This window comes from Pimephales promelas, chromosome 3 (assembly GCF_988280905.1).
Source record: "Pimephales promelas chromosome 3, fPimPro1.hap1.1, whole genome shotgun sequence".
NCBI classification, from domain to species: domain Eukaryota; kingdom Metazoa; phylum Chordata; class Actinopteri; order Cypriniformes; family Leuciscidae; genus Pimephales; species Pimephales promelas.
The window spans coordinates 38,914,647-38,936,291 of NC_142771.1; the positions used below are offsets into that span (position 1 = coordinate 38,914,647).

A 21,645-nucleotide genomic window follows, 5' to 3' on the forward strand; every position below is an offset into this window, starting at 1 on the left:
GTAAGGTTTGATTTAGTAGAATGATTAATATAAGTGAGCGGATTATTTTTTATTTTTTTATTTATATAAGTAAGTAATAGTCATTCAGTTCCACACTCCATACCAGTTGGTGGCAGTAATGCACCATTTCATTGTGTGCCAACCGCCAAAAAACTCTAATAGAAGAAGAAGAAGAAGAAGAAGCCATTTTGGAATGTGTGCGTGCCTCTTTGTATTGAACTCACTGGGGAGAGGTAAGCTTTTTGCAGAGCTCTTATGAGCAAAATAAGTTTGCAAAGTGTATAAATTGGCTTAATACCCATTTGTAAACAGTGCAGGGATTGTATGGTGTGTTTTGTTGTATGCTACCTCATGTTTATAAAGCTATATATATATATATATATATATATACATATTATAAAGCTATATATACATATAGCTATATAAATCTGAAGTATCTTGTGTGGGCCGTATGATTGCATGTGTATTAGTGAGGTTTTGAGTTATTGGTGTTGTATCATGCATGTGAATGTTATGAGATGCCCTCATGCGATTTTGTCATCTTTGATGTTGGTCTTCAGGTAGGCTATTCCACTTTTATTGTTTTGCATTATTGTGTTGTGTTATGCTTTAATATTATTGATTAATGTTAACTTTAATTGTTACAAAATGGAGTTTGCATTGAACTCCCTGGGGAGAGGTGAATGTTATGAGATGCCCTCGAATGCGATTTTGTCATCTTTGATGTTGATCTTCAGATGCTGCGAAATCCATGCTGAGCGTGACTTTATAAACACCCCCATTGGTGAACTGCAATAAGTGTCCTGGTCCAAAGCAGAGATACTGAGATTAGACATTAGGATCTCTCTGGTTCCAAACCAGGAAGTAAAGGCTTTTAAAAAACCACAAAGGTATTACTGATGTATGTTGTAGCATAAAACATGAAAATATGCTTGTGTTTACCACAGACCTTATTTTATGGGATGAATATAGTATCAAAATGATTAACACGTGCAAGCACAAATGTCAATAAACTTGATTAATACTGCAGAAATGTTTTACTATCCACAACCAAAAATGGTTGCAATTACAAATAGAGAGATTTACTCCAAAATATCTTAATATGTGTTCCGAAGAAGAACGAAGGTCTTACAGAATTGGAACTACATGAGGCTGAGTAATTACTGACAGAATTTTCATTTTTGGGGGAACTATCCCTTTAAGGCAGTCGATTTCTGCAAATGAAATAAGTTAACTTGTTTTAAATAAAATGCATGGTATTTTTTGCAGTAACATACTGTAGACTACAAGATGTCAATGTTCTTGTTTTGCATCCATGTCATGCCTTTATTTTATTTTTGACCAAACGCGACAGTTATCAGTGTAGGATTGGTAATAATCCAAGATATTTGAAAATGAACAAAGATGTTTGCTTTTTTTACCGTTTCAACCCCCCTCTTACCAAGGACCATTTGGAATTCCTAAATACAAAGAGGTGCTGATAGTGCTCAAGGCCTGTAGGTCAAGATATGAGGACATTCAACATGACATCATAACTTTTGCGTAAACATACATGCCACTTTCAAGTCAAGTCGCGTGTTATCTTTACGCATTTTGAGCTATCCGTGTGCATCCGTGTGTGCGTACACGCCATTAAATGTCCGAGCGAAACGAAGCAAAATGTAGATCTACATCTGGGAAGCGATATGTTTTTTTCCTAGGATGGTAGGGAAAGACTCATAAATGCTATTAACCCCAATGACAGGTAGGTTTAGGGACGGGATTGAGGTAAGTCATATATTTATATATAGAGTATCAACGTTAAGTCAACGGCGTTCATAAACACGCTGAAAAACGATTATGCGTGTTGATAGCACGCCAAAAATGGAAATACGCACACACGATTTCATGAGATAAGTCTGAGACATTGGATATATTCTATTTGTCACACCTTTAGTATGATGGGGGAAGTTGTAATTATATGATTGGTCAGTTTGAACATCTCACATTTGGATTTGTCACATGGTGAAGGAAGGGATAAAAACAAAAAGATTCCCAGATAGCAAACTGACATTGAATCAACGTGGAAACGACGTCTCTCATGACATTGAAACAACGTTGATTTTGCTCATCGAATTAACGTTGAACCAACGTCAGACGCGGCATTCTTCAAAGCTAAATGAAAATCGAAAATTGGTTTGCTTTCATAACGTTGAAACAACACGTTGATTTCAAGTTGATTTTTCATTAGTTTTGAAAGAATGACGCGTCTGACGTTGGTTCAACGTTAATTCGATGAGCAAAACAATGTCAGATCAACGTTGTTTCGATGTCATGTTTCTACGTTGATTCAATGTCAGTTTGCTATCTGGGAACGTTGATCTGACATTGTTTTGCTCATCGAATTAACGTTGAACCAACGTCAGACGCGTCATTCTTTCAAAACTAACGGAAAATCAACTTGAAATCAACGCGTTGTTTCAACGTTATGAAAGCAAACCAATTTTCGATTTTCATTTAGCTTTGAAGAATGCCGCGTCTGACGTTGGTTCAACGTTAATTCGATGAGCAAAATCAACGTTGTTTCAATGTCATGAGAGACGTCGTTTCCACGTTGATTCAATGTCAGTTTGCTATCTGGGTTGTAACAGTCCCAGATAGCAAACTGACATTGAATCAACGTGGAAATATGACATCGAAACAATGTTGATCTGACATTGTTTTGCTCATCGAATTAATGTTGAACCAACGTCAGATGCGTCATTCTTTCAAAACTAACGGAAAATCAACTTAAAATCAACGCGTTGTTTCAACGTTATGAAAGCAAACCAATTTTCGATTTCATTTAGCTTTGAAGAATGCCGCGTCTGACGTTGGTTCAACGTTAATTCGATGAGCAAATCAACGTTGTTTCAATGTCATGAGAGACGTCGTTTCCACGTTGATTCAATGTCAGTTTGCTATCTGGGTTGTAACAGTCCCAGATAGCAAACTGACATTGAATCAACGTGGAAATATGACATCGAAACAATGTTGATCTGACATTGTTTTGCTCATCGAATTAATGTTGAACCAACGTCAGATGCGTCATTCTTTCAAAACTAACGGAAAATCAACTTAAAATCAACGCGTTGTTTCAACGTTATGAAAGCAAACCAATTTTCGATTTCATTTAGCTTTGAAGAATGCCGCGTCTGACGTTGGTTCAACGTTAATTCGATGAGCAAATCAACGTTGTTTCAATGTCATGAGAGACGTCGTTTCCACGTTGATTCAATGTCAGTTTGCTGTCTGGGGTTGCTCTGTCTCTTATTCTCTTGCTCTTCTTTGCTCTGGCTTTCTCTTTTCTAAAGTCTCTATCTCTGTCTATCCCTCATAACATTTTACATGCTGGGTACAATTAATGGTAAATGTTTTTATCATATCTATTTTGTAACTATTTTAAGTGTAACTAACCATAACCATATTGTCAGAGGTCTATAAGCAATGAAAAGTAAGAAATTAAAGCCAGGGCACTAAAGCCAACTTGACAGAAGGCCCACATTTAAACTCTAAGGAGAAACCAGTTCAAAATCCAATTATTATGCACCAGCTCTGAAACTCCCTCTCCACCATGGACTGCTGCTGCATACAGAGTTTCACACAGAGGAAATGAAAATATTGCTGTGTGTGTGTGCGCGCACATGGAATCTATTGACAGAAGGAGCTTGTGGCTTCAATGACTTATGGTGGGCATCACGGTGCAGTATCAATAACTCATTAAAACTGCCCACACATATATTGACTATTCTGCATTGAACATTTCAGAAAATACAGTCAGCATGCACCAATTAAAAAACAATCTTATAAAACAGATTTGTATAATACTGTGAGGTATTAATTAGATAGACATTTGCAAGAAAAAGGTCAATTTTGAACCCCCCAAAAAATGATTTTACATTTTCAGAAGAAAATTGGTGATTACCACAAAAAAAAATATTCACCGCAACAATAGGGTTTTCTAGGTGGTTGTCAGAGCATTGCAATGCAGTTGCTAAGGTGTTCTGGGTGCTTTTAACATTTAACTTGTGGTTGCAAGGGTGTTCTAGAAGGGCTAGTTTTGGGTATCAGGTTTGCCACAAAACCAACCCAATAGCTTTTCAAAATCCACCCACTCACGGCCAAAATCGGGAATCACTTCAAACTGCGGACTAAAAAAAACAACCCACCGCAACAGTGTAAAAGTAGTCTATTTATGCGTGGAAAAACATGGACTTGGCAACCCCGAATAGTGTTGAAAAGCTCTTGTCTGAGGGGATTAAAGGCCGATTTATTCTTCTGCTTTGAGTGTATGGCGTAGGCGACGTCGTCCTGAGCATTTATACTTCTGCGTTCAGGTCTTGGTTGCTCTGCAGTACAGCTCCGAAACGCTAGTTGGCGGTAGAGGGTTTTAATGTTCCACTGTGTTTAGATTCCTCGCGGCTAGGTTACTACAAGCAATGGCGACTAAAAGAGAGCGGATCATGTTGGAGTTGGAGCTTATTGAGGTGTAAAAACAGTTAATTTTAGTGAAATTACTAAAACTAAGAAACGAGAGAATGGTATGTGAGATGGTATGTGCGGAAATGCATAATGCGATGCTACCAAGCCGACCAATCACAGATCTTGCTGTCCGCGTCGTTGTGACGTGTAGTTAAACTATGTATGCTACGCTGTACCTACTGTGAAAATGTATATAACCATTTGAAAATGTATTTTTTGGGGCCTGTTTTAAAAAGAGCTGTTTTGGTGTGTACCACCTTAAATGTAAATGAGCTGCATATCCTGCCTTTGGATGAGGGCGTCACTTGCATACCTATGGCAATCGGTCTAAGCAGAATGGTTGAGAGTGAGAGGCCCGCTGTTTTGAATGGCTTTCAGCCGTACATGTTTGAACCGGAATAAGGAATATCCCACATGATAAAGAGACAATAAAAAATGGGAATGGATTAGGACGTCTCGGAATGGTTATTTGATACATTTATGTACTTATAGAATTGTAATTGTGTTCCCTTTGCAATTATGGATGTGCAACACACATACAAACACAAATACTGTGATAACGTTTGCTACGTACAAACGAAATTACATTTCTGCGAGGGACCTGTTTATGCGAGGGACAATCTCTGCCTACGGTTTACCAATAACAACTGACTGGGTCATTTGACCAATCGCCGCAGATTCGCGTCACTCAAAGGAGGTGTTTGGGAAAATGAATCGTCGAACGAATCATTTGGGAGTCGTTGAGCAAATCGGGTAAAAATCAATGCATATTATAAGACAAATAAAGTGTTTTTTTTATCCTTGCATGCATGTTAAACTGTTTTTGGGAACTCTCAAAACAAAAATAGGAACATTTCAAATGCTATGATAGGGGCTCTTTAACAGCAGCAAAACTGGACATGATAGTCACAAATTCATAGTCAAAAAATCATGCTTATTTGAGTTAAGAGAACTGTTGCGGATGTTCTTTTAATTGTTTTTCAAGTAATGTATGTCTTGTGACCGACTCAACGAGTGTTGCCAACAGTGTTGGACTGTGTAGAGTGCCCTCTGGTGGACAAACTATACAACTCCAACACAAATGTTTGCCTTGCTCTGTGCTGTGATAAACCTCCTGTTCGAACTGGTTCATCGAAATGAACAAATCTTTTTCTGAGTCAATTTGTTCATTTCGTTCGTTGAATTAAGCAAATAACGCGAAAAAAGATTCGTTCATTTTGATGAACGAGTTCAAACAGGAGAGTCACAAACGCGCATCATAGAACAGAGCAAGGCGACCATTTGAGCTTATAAAACTTAAACTTTGTTATTTATTTATTAAATGAGTGATCATTTCGCTTGATTAGACCCTTATTCATCATCTGGAATCGTTTAAAGCCCTTTGAACAGTTTGGACTGAAACCGTCTTTTGGACCTTTAACCGTTTGGTTCCCACTGAAGTCCATTATATGGAGAAAAATCCTGGAATATTTTCATCAAAAACCTTAATTTCTTTTCGACTGAAGAAAGAAAGACATGGACATCTTGGATGACATGGGGGTGAGTAAATTATCAGCAAGTTTTTTTTAAAGTTAACTTTTCCTTTAATTTGAAAACTGATTAACTTTTGACTGATTAAAATTAACACACAACATAACATGCTAAAAAGGGGACATCTATATTTAACATAACAAAAATGAATTGTCAGATGCCATTTCGCAGTTGCTGAATGTTGCACAATAAAGTTACAACAGCCTTGTCGCGTCTACGTTGTTACGATGTTGCGAGCGCGTAGACAGTGTTGTTGCCATAGCAGAAATACAAGGTGCCACAGACATTGCCACAGCGTAAATGTGTTTGTTGGGTATTAAGAACACCTTAGCAAACCATCAATAAAAAACAAGCAATGGACCCAGACAGCAACACAGTATCGACAGTATTATGGATATATGTGGGCTGGATCTGGGCCGACACTGCGTTGCTGTCTGGGCATCAGCGATGTAAGGTTTTCCTTCGACTATGGTGAGAAACTGATGGTATATTCAGAAAATGTTAATATAGGTAAAGAAGATGAGGAATATCCCAGATAGCAAACTGACATTGAATCAACGTGGAAATATGACATCGAAACAACGTTGATCTGACATTGTTTTGCTCATCGAATTAACGTTGAACCAACGTCAGACGCGTCATTCTTTCAAAACTAACGGAAAATCAACTTGAAATCAACGTTGTTTCAACGAAACCAATTTTCGATTTTCATTTAGCTTTGAAGAATGGCGCGTCTGACGTTGGTTCAACGTTAATTCGATGAGCAAAATCAACGTTGTTTCAATGTCATGAGAGACGTCGTTTCCACGTTGATTTAATGTCAGTTTGCTGTCTGGGATAGTATAAGCAACCTCTATGAAATATGTAATATCTGTTATGGTTGGAAGTGTCAGCAGCAATATCCATCTGATGTATAGCACACCTCCCCCACAGTGTCAGCATGCGATGAGAAACGCTTGCGGTTTCAAAGTTTGCTTATACTGTTTTTTTTTTTGTTTTGTTTTTTTGTTTTTTTTTACGGCTGTACCACAGTGGGAAATGTAATTGTGTGTTTTTGCTTTAGTCGAGCTGCAGTAAAGAAGCCCCAGGGGCTGCCTTTTTCTTTTGGGAGAACTAAAAAAATAAAACATGTTTTATTGCTGAAGATATTATACAGCACTCATCCCTTAGTGCACTTTCTGCCTTCAACCCTGAGTACCTATGTAAAGCTGTTCAGCCTAGGATTACGTGACATTCATAGATGAGTTGAGAATACCTATGAAATCCCAATTCGAATTCTGAATTTCTATTGAGGTAGGCCGAATGCAGGATTATAATTCGAATGATAAAAAAAGCAGAGTTAAGGTGGTATAAAATTCATGCTCTATATGTACTTTTTAATAAACCAATCATTTTCAGTGAGAATCATCATCATACACACAACATTACACTATAAAGTGATTCAATCATACATGGATTTTAGAGTAAGGGTTACTTGGAATCTAAATAAAAAAATATATTGATAAACCAACAATATTTCATTAAATGTTTTCTTAACTTGCCTATAAGAGAGTCGCCAGAAGGAAAACATTCATATTTAACAAAGTCTCTGGTTTGAAAGCACACAGCATGCATTGCAGCATGAATGAATTATGTATTTAATGTTATTTTGTTGCTGTTTGCTGGCTTTATTTATGCTGCTGTCACTGTTAGTTATGTGCAGCGTGGTGATGTAAAGAGCTTGTCGTTTTACTAGATGCTTATTGATCGTGACTGTTACAGAGGTTCGAATGTAAGTGTTTCGGCTTATAACTATTGCATGCCTTTGCTCCACAATAAGACCTTTTCCAAAGCAAGGATTGACTATTCCTTAAAGGGATAGTTCACTTTAGTTCAAAGAAGTAGTTCACTTTAAAAAAAAAAAAAAAAAAAAACTTTTGCTGATAATTTACTCACCCCCATGTCATCCAAGATGTCCACGTCTTTCTTTCTTCAGTCGAAAAGAAATTAAGGTTTTTGATGAAAACATTCCAGGATTTTTCTCCATATAATGGACTTCAATGGGAACCAAACGGTTCAAGGTCCAAAAGACAGTTTCAGTGCAGCTTCAAAGGGCTTTAAACGACACCAGACGATGAACAAGGGTCTTATCTAGGAATCATGACTTGAAAAAAGATTAGTTCATTTTAATGAACGAGTTCGAACAGGAGAGTCACGAACGCTCATCACAGAACAGAGCAAGGCGAGCATTTGTGCTTATAAAACTTAAACTTTTGTATTTATTTTTAAATTAGCGATCGTTTCGCTAGATAAGACCCTTATTCATCATCTGGTGTCGTTGAAAGCCCTTTTAAGTTGCAATGAAACTCTCATTTGGACCTTGAACCGTTTGGTTCCCAATGAAGTCCATTATATGGAGAAAATCCTGGAATGTTTTCATCAAAAACTTTAATTTCTTTTCGACTGAAGAAAGAAAGACGAGGACATCTTGGATGACATGGGGGTTAGTAAATTATCGGCAAAAGTTTTTTTAAAAGTGAACTACTCCTTTAAATAGGAACAATCTGACACCATTGACTCAGGTCATTGCTGTACGGCTTTCTTTATGTGTCCAAAATCGCAGTCTCTTTAGTAGGTACTTACTTTGCGACCACTAAAAAAGTATGTTCTTTAGGCCTATAGTATGTGCGGTAACAATGTTATCTGGACATAATTTGCCACATTGTTATTATCATGGGACTTATGACATCAGTTGTTGCAAATTCACAAATCCTCTCCTGTGGCCTCATAGGATGGTAAAGTGTCCAGATACATCCAGAACAATGTGGTGAACAGCGTTAAATGTAGTTCTTTAGTAAAATTGTGTAATCAAATCCGAAAAAAGTCATAATCTCAATTAAATAATTGTGTTTTTGAAATTCTTCTATTTTATATTTCAGTAAAGTCCTCTTCCTTCTATTCCATTTCCAATTCAACATCATGTGTGGCATGAGGCCAGTTCAACTCAGGTGCACACTCATGAATTTAAAGGGAACCATTTCTTGCATTTTGCCTAACCATGGTTCAAGTACTAGATTTGAACAACACATTGGTCATTTTAAATAGCACTCGCCAGACAGATGCTTCTGTTTATTGACATTAGGGGACTGTTGTGCAGGCATATCTGCATTTAATGTGTGTGGCTTGCAAATGTTCACAGTTTTCTAAATGTGAATGGTTTTCTGCTCGCTGGGATGTGATTTCAGAGGGGACCATTAGCACTGAAACAGTATGCCACAAAACAACGCAATTAAGATAATTAATACATTTAGCATCCTGACGCTTTTCTTCTGAAGTGGATGTTCTTTAATCAATCACATTGATTTTGCTCAGCCAAGCACTAGGAGCAGAAACATTTTTTTCTCAATAATCTACTGTACATACACCATAAAGCAAAAGAAAAACATTTAATGTGACTACGACGTTTTGGCTGTTCATTTAGACTTTTTGTTTTGGGGGCTTCAAAACGCAAACTTTTGAAAACGTCTCAGGTTAAGACTGTACGTCTAGATTAGAAAGTCCAACACATTGAAAGTTTCTGGGATACTGATAAATACTGAACAAAATCAAAGATCCAAGACCTTTTCTATGTACACAAAAGGCATATTTCTCTCAAATATTGTTCACAAATCTGTCTAAATCTGTGTTAGTGAGCAGTTCTCCTTTGCCAAGATCATCCATTTCCATCACAGGTGTGGTATATGTTCAGTGTAGGATTGGCAATACCAGCCAATACCTGTGTTTTTTTTTTAATTGAAGCACTGTTATACCGGTCACTATTGACCCTTCGCAGGGAGCTTGATTGACAGGTGATCTGACCTATCATACCTTGTCATCCGCCATTTTGTGGGACAAAGGAGTCAGGAGAGATAGTAGATTAACATGGGAGGATTTGAACTTGAAAACGGAGTGTGCTGACGCCTTTCTGCGGTTAAAACAACATTCCTTATGTTTATTCATGTTTATGATGCTATAAATTAACTAGAAGGAAGAGATGATCGGATCACGAGCAGCTTTAACTGATGCTCTATAGCGATCTGTCACGAGACATTAAAGAGCCACAAAACGGTATTTATTTAAATTTCTTTTTAAAAAAATGACCAAATTTGAAAGGTGAGACTTAATATCAAAAGTGACCTGGTATTTTTAACTGCGTGAGAACATGGTGTGTGTGAGAGAGTGGCGTAGCTTGTCGGATATAGAGACAGTAACTAAGGGGGGCGGGTCTTTGTGAACGGTCAATTGTGACCGTTAACAAATTTACAAATCTTACGAGCAAAATATATACAGGAGTATAATTCTCAACATATATCAGTAGTAGACCCTTTAAAGTCCCCGTGAACCGGAAGTTGCAAACGATTTTTCTCCAGTGCTGTGACGTATTTCCAAGTGAAACGGAATATTGAACAGAGGGCAGGGTTTTCCTCTAGCGCTCCTCCTCTCCATCTCTCGCTAATAGCAAACTAACGGTTTGAGGGGAGTGGTTAAGCGTTTCCCCACCCAAGTTGTGAAACCTACGTCATCAGAAAAAGAAACCGTTCCAGACCGGAAGTAACTTTTCAGATTTTGATTAAAGATTACCAAGGTAAAACATTTTTTAAATATATTTTTACTTGCACGGATTAATTGTTCACCACAAGACTAGTAATATGCGCTAACAAAGTAAATAGGTTCAATTTTGATTTCACGGGGACTTTAAAGAATATATGTACAAAATATAATAATTATATCTGTTAATTGAGATGTTTTACATACTACTTTTTGTAGTAGTCTGAGGAAGACATTTTCTTCTAGATGAGCAAGCAGGAAGTGGACTGATCTGGTCATGTGACCTTTCACACTAGTCACATGACATTTATAGATTATAATCAAGACTATCTATTTTGTCATTTAAAAGTAGAATTTCTTGCCCAAAGTCAGTAACATTTTTAGAGCTTCCAGAAATAAGATGCAATCACAATTGTGACCGGTGGGATTAAACGCAGCCAAATTTCAACCAAACAAGTAAACACGGTCAGGATGAAAAAGCCGAATAGTATATTAATACAGACATCTAACTCCAGGAGAAGATGAGTACATATTTAATTCTCAAATTAAACGCAGCCAAATATCAACCGGACAAGTAGAAACGGTCGAGTTTAAAGACTGAATAGTGTATTGATATGGACCTCATATTATAATCTCAAACAATAAAGAACACAAAATTGGTTTTCAAACAATCATAAGAGAACAAGAAAAAGGGAAATTTCTCATCTACTCAGTTCCCTGTGCACATTAGCCTATACATTGCGGACCATTATCTACACGTTGCCTCGGAAAACGTGAGAAGAACCACTTTATTATGCAGACCCGTCCCAGATAGCAAACTGACATTGAATCAGCGTGGAAATATGACATCGAAACAACGTTGATCTGACATTGTTTTGCTCATCGAATTAACGTTGAACCAACGTCAGACGCGTCATTCTTTCAAAACTAACGGAAAATCAACTTGAAATCAACGCGTTGTTTCAACGTTATGAAAGCAAACCAATTTTCGATTTTCATTTAGCTTTGAAGAATGCCGCGTCTGACGTTGGTTCAACGTTAATTCGATGAGCAAAATCAAAGTTGTTTCAATGTCATGAGAGACATCGTTTCCACGTTGATTCAATGTCAGTTTGCTGTCTGGGTTTGCTCTTCATACTCCTGTCTAATATATAAATATATACATATTATACATATACACATATCTCGTCTCTCCATTGGACTGGTTATACACATGCTTCACGACGCAATCAGGTGCGTTCCCACAGCGTCTTGACACAGCTCGAGTTCCCTTGAAAGGGAACAGGTTTCAAAGTGCAAGTTCTGTGTAAAATACAAAAACGTGATGTATGTGCATGCGTATTACGTGTTCAGCCAATAGGTGCTTCTTTATAAAGTATTTATTTACAAAGTGACATCACCAACTACTGGCCTGGCATGAATAATACAGCGTTTTGTGAACAGGGGTCAATTAAATAACATCATCTGTACAAAGAAAAAAACGTTTCTGTTTTTAGTACATCGTTGTCGTGTAAACGTATCTAAAGATATACTGAATGGGTGTGTTGAGATCAGTAACCAAAGACTTTCCAGGGATTATGGCACTAGATTGGATTTCCAAGCACAGAAAGCAGTATAAATTTAAACCTCTAAGAACTTTCAAAGCAAATTATAATTAAGGACCCAGTTTATTCTAATTACTATTCTTCATCTTTGTCTGGGAAAGTGTCCCAGTCTGCTCCTGTCTAATTATTGAGTGTTGACGAGGCAGCTGGAGCTGACGTCCTCGTTAAGCACTCCAAACGAGAACAATTAGTGCTGTTCAAAGCTGAACATTATACATGCCTCAAGATGCTCATCTGTTTTTGCTGCAGCTGACACACAAATGTCGACACTTGATATTACTTCAGCTTACTGTCAGTGTGCTGCATTTTCTGTGTGTGCTCAAATTAAAGAGCAATGTATCAGCCAGGGTGCACAATTAATCGAATTTCTACTCGCGACTACGATTACGAATGCCACGATTCCTTAATCATTCAACACAACAATTACAAAAAACGTTTAGAGCATGTTACGTTGTGAAAGGCGCTTCACGACTACTTCACGAGAACCCAGCACAATAGGAACTACCAGTGATGGAAGTTTATGCTGATTGGTCGAACACACAGGAAACACCAGCACCCGCCATTTTAAAAAAAAGCTGTGTACACACAGATTGCAGCCTGTATATTTACTTCACAAACTAACTCTACGAACATGGAAAATGGTGATAGATGGCCCTCCCCAGACAGCAAACTGACATTGAATCAACGTGGAAACGACATCTCTCATGACATCGAAACTACGTTGATCTGGCATTGTTTTGCTTATCGAATTAACGTTGAACCAACGTCAGACGCGGCATTCTTCAAAGCTCGACGCGATTTGCTTTCCGAACGTTAAAACAATGTTGATTTCAAGTTGATTTTCCGTTAGTTTTGAAGAATGACGCGTTGGTTCAACGTTAATTCGATGAGCAAAACAATGCCAGATCAATGTTGTTTTAATGTCATGTTTCCACGTTGATTCAATGTCAGTTTGCTATCTGGGTCTCAACCTTTACGGTAAGGAGAAAATCCAATGTAACTTTGAGGGGACCAGGCCAAAGATGTATTGCTGCTCAGGTAGCAACATTGGGCATCAACCATACGGCAAACGCTAATACTTTTTCATATATTGTCTACTTTGAATAATAGCTCTAATAATGTATTAGATAGGACTGTAAAACAGATCGTAAACTAAAGACGGAGAATGGGGTCGCTGTGTGATAAGGCTCTGCCGTCAAAATAAAAGTCCACCGCACTGTCGAAATAAAAGTCATAACACCAATCGTCGCTTACGTCACTTCAGAGTTCCTACTGGCGGTGAACATAAGGTAAGTTATATCAGTAACCAGACAGTTTCTGGTCCCACTGACTTCCATAATAGGAAAAAATATATACTATGGAAGTCAATGGAAAACTATCAAACCAATGTATAGTATAGACATTTGAGGCTTAATGTTATCAGGAGGATTCAGCTTGGTTTTTTTTAATTGTTACATACAAATATAGCATGCTGATGTATTAATCAATGGGTATGACACTATTCAAAACATCTTTCAATGAAAATTGTTTAATTGTAATTAATAATCGCACGCAATTACAATTTAAAAAAAAATATTTGAAAATTATAATTTTGGTCATAATTGTGCAGCCCTACTTGCAGTTTGGTCCGCTTGGTTAGTTTGGCCCAGACCAAAAAAAAAAAAGTTCTGGTCTGCTTAACGTTCACATTGTCATAATAACAACGAACCTAAAGTCATAGGGATATGTTCACAATCTGATTGGCTTTTAATACGTGTTTTGAATTTCAACTTGTCAAACATTTAAAACAATGCTGTGTGTCGGCCTGCTGGGCTAAATGATGTTTCAGTAAACAAAGTTTGTGAGGAGCACATTCAAATAATCATTCCAATCAACTTGTCATCAACAATCATCATGTCTATCCTATCAGCATGAGAGGAAGCATATATAAGTCACTCAGTCGACTCGCCTACATTCCTCAACAGTTTTTCAGCATCCCTCCACCACCCCGACTCCTCACTCTCGTCTTATTCCTTCCACAGCCAGGAATACGGGGGGAGTACCCTGGGTTTGGGCCAAATACACTCTCCTTGGACAGCACGCCAAATATGCATACAATTTATTCCTTCTGTCTTATTTGTAAGTGTGAACTCATGAAATGTGCTTGTTGTATATGCGAAGCCTACATATGATGGTATTTTTACATTTACATTTATTCCTTTGGCAGACGCTTTTATCCAAAACGACTTATAAATGAGAACAATAGAAGCAGTTAAACTTAAAATAGGACAACATTTTGCAAGTGCTATGGCACACCTTCCCAGTTAAATCTAACACAGCATATATATATATATATATATATATATATATATATATATATATAAGTTTGAAGTAATGAGTTTAGGTAAAAGGGAGCAGAGCCAGTGGTTGTTCTGTAGGTAAACATCAGTGACTTGAATTTGATGCAAGCAGCAACTGGCCACCAGTGTAATTTTGTGGGTAGAGGAGTAACGTGTGCTCTCTTCGGCTCATTAAAGGGTAACTAAACCCCTGGTCAGAGCCTGACTCCACCCACTGGCAATATTTGAAAAATGCTGGAAAAGTGGGCAGAGCCCAGCGGAGGGGGGCGTGCACCTGAGACGCATCTCTTTGTATGGAACTTGCCTACGTCACCAACAACCGCCGTGTCACGTACCACCGCAAACATCCAATAGGAAAATTCAACTGCAGTAGCCACCGTTCAACCTGAAGAGGGCAGCACTAAGACGTTTTTACACCATATATTGTAGAAATAGAACACTTTATAAACAAATGCCAAAAAAGTTACTCGAATCAATGACTGGTATTAATAAAGATCCATTCTTACAGATCACTAACTAAAAAAAGTTGGTTAAGTGTTTAGTTACTCTTTAAAGACCAATAGCTGCAGAATTTGTGATCAGCTGCAGAGGTTTGATAGTGCAAGCTGGGTTTAGTTGAAGGTGGTGGTCCTTCATCCAGCCAGAACTGTCTGACAGGCAGGCTGAGATGCGGGCAGCAACCGTCGGATCATCAGGCTGGAATCAGGCCATCAGTGATTGGACATTGTGGTGAGCAGCACGAGGCTGAAGGACGTGAGAGAACGGCGCAAGGCTGGGGGCGTGAGTGATAACAGACTATTTATATAGAGACATGCCACTTCCTCAATCCTTAAAGCCTGGAAAGCCAATCGTCTGCTTTTAACAGTCAAGCTGGGAACAATTTAAGCCTATCGGCTGGTTCCACCGACACATACGCACAGTTGAGGTTTGCGACAGTGGAAAATAAGTTACTGTTTGAAAAGGCGGCAGATTTGATATGCAGTGTATGTGTGAGTTGTGTAAATTTCAGACATCCCAAGTCTCCCGGGAGTCTCCCGCAAATTGATGGCGGCTCTCTGATGCCCACGAGGGAGCCTTGCGCATGCGTAGTAAAAGCATGTGGGAGTAAAAAGTGTGGGGAAAAAGGCGTTTTAAACCTTATTTTGGAGCAAAGTCATCAAACTTTTTCAGCGATTTTAATCATATTTTACTTCTGTTTCTATACATGCAGTTTTTATGCTCCGGTGACCAGTGAAAGTGCAGTTCTGACTCTTTGCCCATTCATTTACATAGGAGCCTGGACTTGTTAGTCCGAAATAGCTGCCCGGAGGCGCTGCCAAGATGGCGGCGAGTGGCATGACTTGCCTAAAAGGACTTTGGTGATAATGAACGACACCTGTGAGACGCACCGGCCTCACATCGCTCACGCAGGAGCGGAAGCATAAAGGAGGAGCGATGACAGTGAAGATCGAGAGAGGAACAGGCCTGCATTTATGTTGTGTTTTGTTTTATCATATGTGACAGCAGTCGTCTTTGAGGGGCTGCTGTCTTTCACTTTCGTTTTGTATTTGTTTTATTTCATGTTATTAAAAATTGTAAATCATTTGCCGGTTACCGCCTCCTTCCCATAACAACTAAACCCTGTCACAGTTCAATGTTTCTGAATCACAGATCATAGTGATGTAGATGGAGAAGAGAAATGGTCCAAGCACTGAGCCTTGAGGCACCCCAGTAGCTAGATGTTGGGTCTTAGACACCTCACCCCTCCACAACACCCTGAACAACCTACCTGAGAGGTAAGACTTGAACCATTGGAGTGCGGCCCCCGAAATGCCCTTTGTTTTTAGGATTGACAGGAGGAACTGGTGGTTAACTGTGTCAAAGGCAGCAGACATATCCAGCAGGATGAGAAACTGAGTATTTGGAGGCTGCTCTTGCCAGTCTCAGAGTTTCAATTACCAAGAGCAGGGCAGTCTCAGTTAAGTGTCTAGAAGTGTCTCAAAACTAGTCTGGTTATTGTCCAGCAGGTTGTTCTGTGTAAGAAAGGAAGAGATCTGGTTGAAAAAATACTCATTCAAGTGTCTTCGCGACGAATGGAGATCTGTAATTTTCCAGATGTGGTGGATTTAGAGTGGGTTTCTTAAGCAGTGGGGTTACCCGAGCATGCTTAATTTATGTGGGAAAAGTACCCGTGTGAAAAGAGGTGTTTATGATGTGTGGGTACAACTGATGAAGAAATGGAAAGTAAACAGTAGGGGTAAAGAAGTGCTTCCTGGATTTTAAAGTTTGGGAAAATAGAGGTGCTGTTTGGATGGGAAACTGAATATGACAAATAAAGCAAGAGAACGCCAAGGCACTCTCAAAAGGAAGAAATGGCTTAAAGGATATTAGTGGGAATAGGATCAAGAGGACAGGTAGTTGGGCGATTGGAAAAAGTATGTCCTTTCTTAATTCAATGAAGTACATACTTGAATTGGGTTGCAGCTTGAACCGAAATTGAGGACAGGTGACTCAGTATTTTAGAAAAAATCGGTAAGTTGTATCTTCTCGTTATCTTAATTTCTCTTTTACCTGAGACAGAAAAATCACTGAGAGAATATTTGCTCTTCCAGGTGTCCGCTTAGACTGTTAAAGTGCTGGTGCAATTGTTTAAAGCACTGCAGGCAGAGATAGACATGTTATTGATGGCTTCTGTGTTGAGCTCTAAGGTTTTTCTAGATAGAAATTTGAGTGATAATCCAGCTTGAAGGAAGTCATCAACCCTGAGCTGCAAAAATCCCCCTATTACTCCCATTCACTAAAATAAAATAAATAAAAGAGAAGGAAGAAATAAGGTGTTAAAAAAACGCAGGCTAGTGATGTTATTCTGATCAGATTTAAACCATTACTGCAAGTAAAGAATTACACAACAGAACAGATTTTATATAGCTTTTATGAATTAACTGTTTTGTTTGTTAGGCAAATATAACATTTATTTTGCTTTTAATGTTTTCCATGTGAATATCGGCCAATTCGGATGTTACAATGTGATATATCATTTGAAAAGAAATAAATGTTTTTGAGGAAAACATTGCAGGATTTTTCTTCATATTCAATGGGGTCCAACATTTTGAAGGTCCAAATTGCACTTTTAATTCAGCTTCAAAGGCTCTACATGATCCCAGCCGAGGAATAAGGGTCTTATTTAGCGAAACGATCCGCCATTTTCCAAAAAAAAGTATATTAAAGGTAAAATAAAGATGTTGGATGATTTTGAAGTTGGAGGAGAAAATGAGATTGAGTTTTTCGCACTACCCTACAGTTTTGAACGTGAATTTGTGGCACATCGCAGATCTAAACAAACGACTTTCGACTAAAGAAAGAAAGACATGAACATATTGGATGACGTGGGGGTGAGTAAATTATCAGGAAATGTTATTTCTGAAGTGAAATATGCTTTCACTTTGTAAAATGTTTTAAGCATTTTCTTTTTGTGAAAATGCAGAGGTTGTGTTTTTTCTGTTCATCCCTGTGACAGTATGTAATGACATTTTTTTTTGTACCTTTATGTATGCAAGTATTAAGTATGTAACTTTTTGTTACTCAATAAATCACTGATAAATGAAAATAATAATAATTGTGTACCATTTGCTGACTCCTCCTTTGTTAATTTATTTTATAAAACACCCAACCCAAAGTCATACAGTCATACATGTTCATTTTCCTGAACAGTACATCCTTTCGTAGTTGGCAACAGGGTCATGCCCTGTATAATATTTTAAATGCTATTGCAGAATAATTCATACAGTAATGACTTTAACAACTGAATGTAAAGTAATTCATGTATTAAAAAATTCAACCTGCTACTACACCAGTAACCTTGCTATGTCTTCCATACCAGTGGTGCTTAGATTTATTGCAAGATGCACAGATATTGAGTGATACAACCATAAATGATCAATTCTAGATAAGGTTTCGCTTTTAACAAATGGCCAGTCTGTATTTATACAGCGAATATGAAAAGTCTACTCAGCTTTTCAAAAAACAAAACAAAAAAACAATCCAACTAAAATAATGTCAGATCATTTTCCACATTTAACATATATGTAACAAACGAAAAATGACTTAAAATGAACTGGTTGTGCACACTCCTCAACTAATGCTTGTTCGAAACACATTTTATACAGCAGCCAGTCATTTCTGAATAAGATTATATCAACTATATCTTCTGTGTACAGCCCTCTTCAAGTCATTGGAAAATTCAATTGGATTTAGATCTGGGCTCTGATTGGACCATTTCAAAAAGTTATTCATCTCATGAAGCCATTCCTTTGTTGACTTAGATTTGTGTTTGAGGTTATTGTCATGCTGTAAAATGATATTCTTCCTCATCTTGCAATGGAGGACTTCCATTTATTTCTTTGGCAAAACGGACTGCCCATTACTCCTCCTATCTGCCCTAGTCCCAGCTGAAGAGAAATGGCCTCATAGCATGATGCTTATTCCACCACACTTCATAGTGGTTAGGGTGTCTTTTGGGTGATAAGCAGTCTTGTGCCAAATGCAACTTTAAAAATTATGACCTACTGGTTTAATTTGGGGGGTTAACAGTTTGCACGTTAATAAAGACAGAAAACCTGCACCTCACCTTTTCACAGATATTGTGATGTATCATTATAGGATTGTCTAGCAATATATCGATATTTCTGTATTGTGATATTATCGGTATTGTGAGCCATGTGTCGTGTATCGTATAATATCGTATTATATCATGTTCAGGGTGTCTGCAGGTATCTTCAAATGAAATTTAATGCCTTTTTAATGCCATTTAAAAAAAAATAATGCCATACACGACCCATGACTAACCACGGATATATATATATATATACACTCACTGGCCACTTTATTAGGTACACCTGTCCAACTGCTCGTTAACACTTAATTTCTAAGCAGCCAATCACATGGCGGCAACTCAGTGCATTTAGGCATGTAGACATGGTCAAGACAATCTCCTGCAGTTCAAACCGAGCATCAGTATGGGGAAGAAAGGTGATTTGAGTGACTTTGAACGTGGCATGATTGTTGGTGCCAGAAGGGCTGGTCTGAGTATTTCAGAAACTGCTAATCTACTGGGATTTTCACGCACAACCATCTCTAGGGTTTACAGAGAATGGTCCGAAAAAGAAAAAACATCCAGTGAGCGGCAGTTCTGTGGGCGGAAATGCCTTGTTGATGCCAGAGGTCAGAGGAGAATGGCCAGACTGGTTCGAGCTGATAGAAGGGCAACAGTGACTCAAATAACCACCCGTTACAACCAAGGTGGGTAGAAGAGCATCTCTGAACGCACAGTACGTCGAACTTTGAGGCAGATGGGCTACAGCAGCAGAAAACCACACCGGGTGCCACTCCTTTCAGCTAAGAACAGGAAACTGAGGCTACAATTTGCACAAGCTCATCGAAATTGGACAATAGAAGATTGGAAAAACGTTGCCTGGTCTGATGAGTCTCGATTTCTGCTGCGACATTCGGATGGTAGGGTCAGAATTTGGCGTCTACAACATGAAAGCATGGATCCATCCTGCCTTGTATCAACGGTTCAGGCTGGTGGTGGTGGTGTCATGGTGTGGGGAATATTTTCCTGGCACTCTTTGGGCCCCTTGGTACCAATTGAGCATCGTTGCAACGCCACAGCCTACCTGAGTATTGTTGCTGACCATGTCCATCCCTTTATGACCACAATGTACCCAACTTCTGATGGCTACTTTCAGCAGGATAATGCGCCATGTCATAAAGCTGGAATCATCTCAGACTGGTTTCTTGCACATGACAATGAGTTCGCTGTACTCAAATGGCCTCCACAGTCACCAGATCTCAATCCAATAGAGCATCTTTGGGATGTGGTGGAACGGGAGATTCGCATCATGGATGTGCAGCCGACAAATCTGCGGCAACTGTGTGATGCCATCATGTCAATATGGACCAAACTCCCCGAGGAATGCTTCCAGCACCTTGTTGAATCTATGCCACGAAGAATTGAGGCAGTTCTGAAGGCAAAAGGGGGTCCAACCCGTTACTAGCATGGGGTACCTAATAAAGTGGCCGGTGAGTGTATATACTGTATATATATATATATATATATATATATATATATATATATATTAGGGGTGTAACGGTACACAAAAATCACGGTTCGGTACGTACCTCGGTTTTAAAGTCACGGTTCGGTACATTTTCGATACAGCAAAAAGAAAGAAATGCCAGAGAAATGTCCTATTTGTTTAAAGAAAAAATATTTTTAAATAAGTGTGAGTTTTCCTAGATCTTGAAACTTTCAGGTTTATAAATGGGGCTCATCTTTGAAGGATGAACAAATAATGTTTTGGTCATCACGTTAAAAATAACATTTAAATATATATTTATATAATATTTGAATTTTGAAGTGCTGGAAAAAGATGTGTGAAGTACTTGAAAGCATTTCACCATTCCAGACAAACTGGTTCCAGTTAGTGTTACAATATTAAATCCATGGTGAATGTTGCTGGTCTGTGGACGAATCGAAAGTATTACTAGTTCATTCACGGCACAATGTTTCTCCTGGTTTCCATGACAGTGCTGTTTGATCTAATAGAGATCTACGGTTAATAACAGGGAAATGTGATTGCTTCTCACTAGATCTCGCAGCGATGTTATTACCTCAGTGGCGAATTCAAATGTTTTCTTTACCGGATCTCTTAGCGCTGTGTGGTAACAGTGTTGCTTGATCGAGATCGGCTCGCGCTGCATAGATTGTTGCTGGTTCGAACTGATAAACGATCCGTGAAGCACATAACGAGTAGCGCAGTTTCGTTCTGCTTTCATTACCCTTGCCATTTGATGTTGCGCAACGTTGTGTTGGCCGCGTCAGCACGAATTTTGCCGGCAGAAAAAATGGTCCAAGCAATCGTTCGGTTTGTATGCGTACCGAACCGGAAGCCTCGAACCGAAATGGTTCAATACGAATACATGTACCGTTACACCCCTAATATATATATATATATATATATATATATATATATATACACACACACACAATTGTTTTTTTGTTTTTTTAAAATATTGCTCCACAAACGTTGTCGTCGTAACATTACTTGTAGATTTGTCGGTCACAC

General features: G+C 38.4%; 1 long non-coding RNA gene across 1 annotated transcript in view; it reads left to right on the top strand.

The window, feature by feature from the left end:
- The first annotated feature begins 504 nt into the window (after positions 1–504).
- LOC148982085 (uncharacterized) overlaps positions 505–21,645 on the top strand; it is a 65,395-nt gene continuing 44,254 nt past the window's right edge. Inside the window, exon 1 of the long non-coding RNA XR_016155224.1 lies at positions 505–560. This is a non-coding gene — a long non-coding RNA (uncharacterized LOC148982085). The remainder of the gene's footprint in view (positions 561–21,645) is intronic.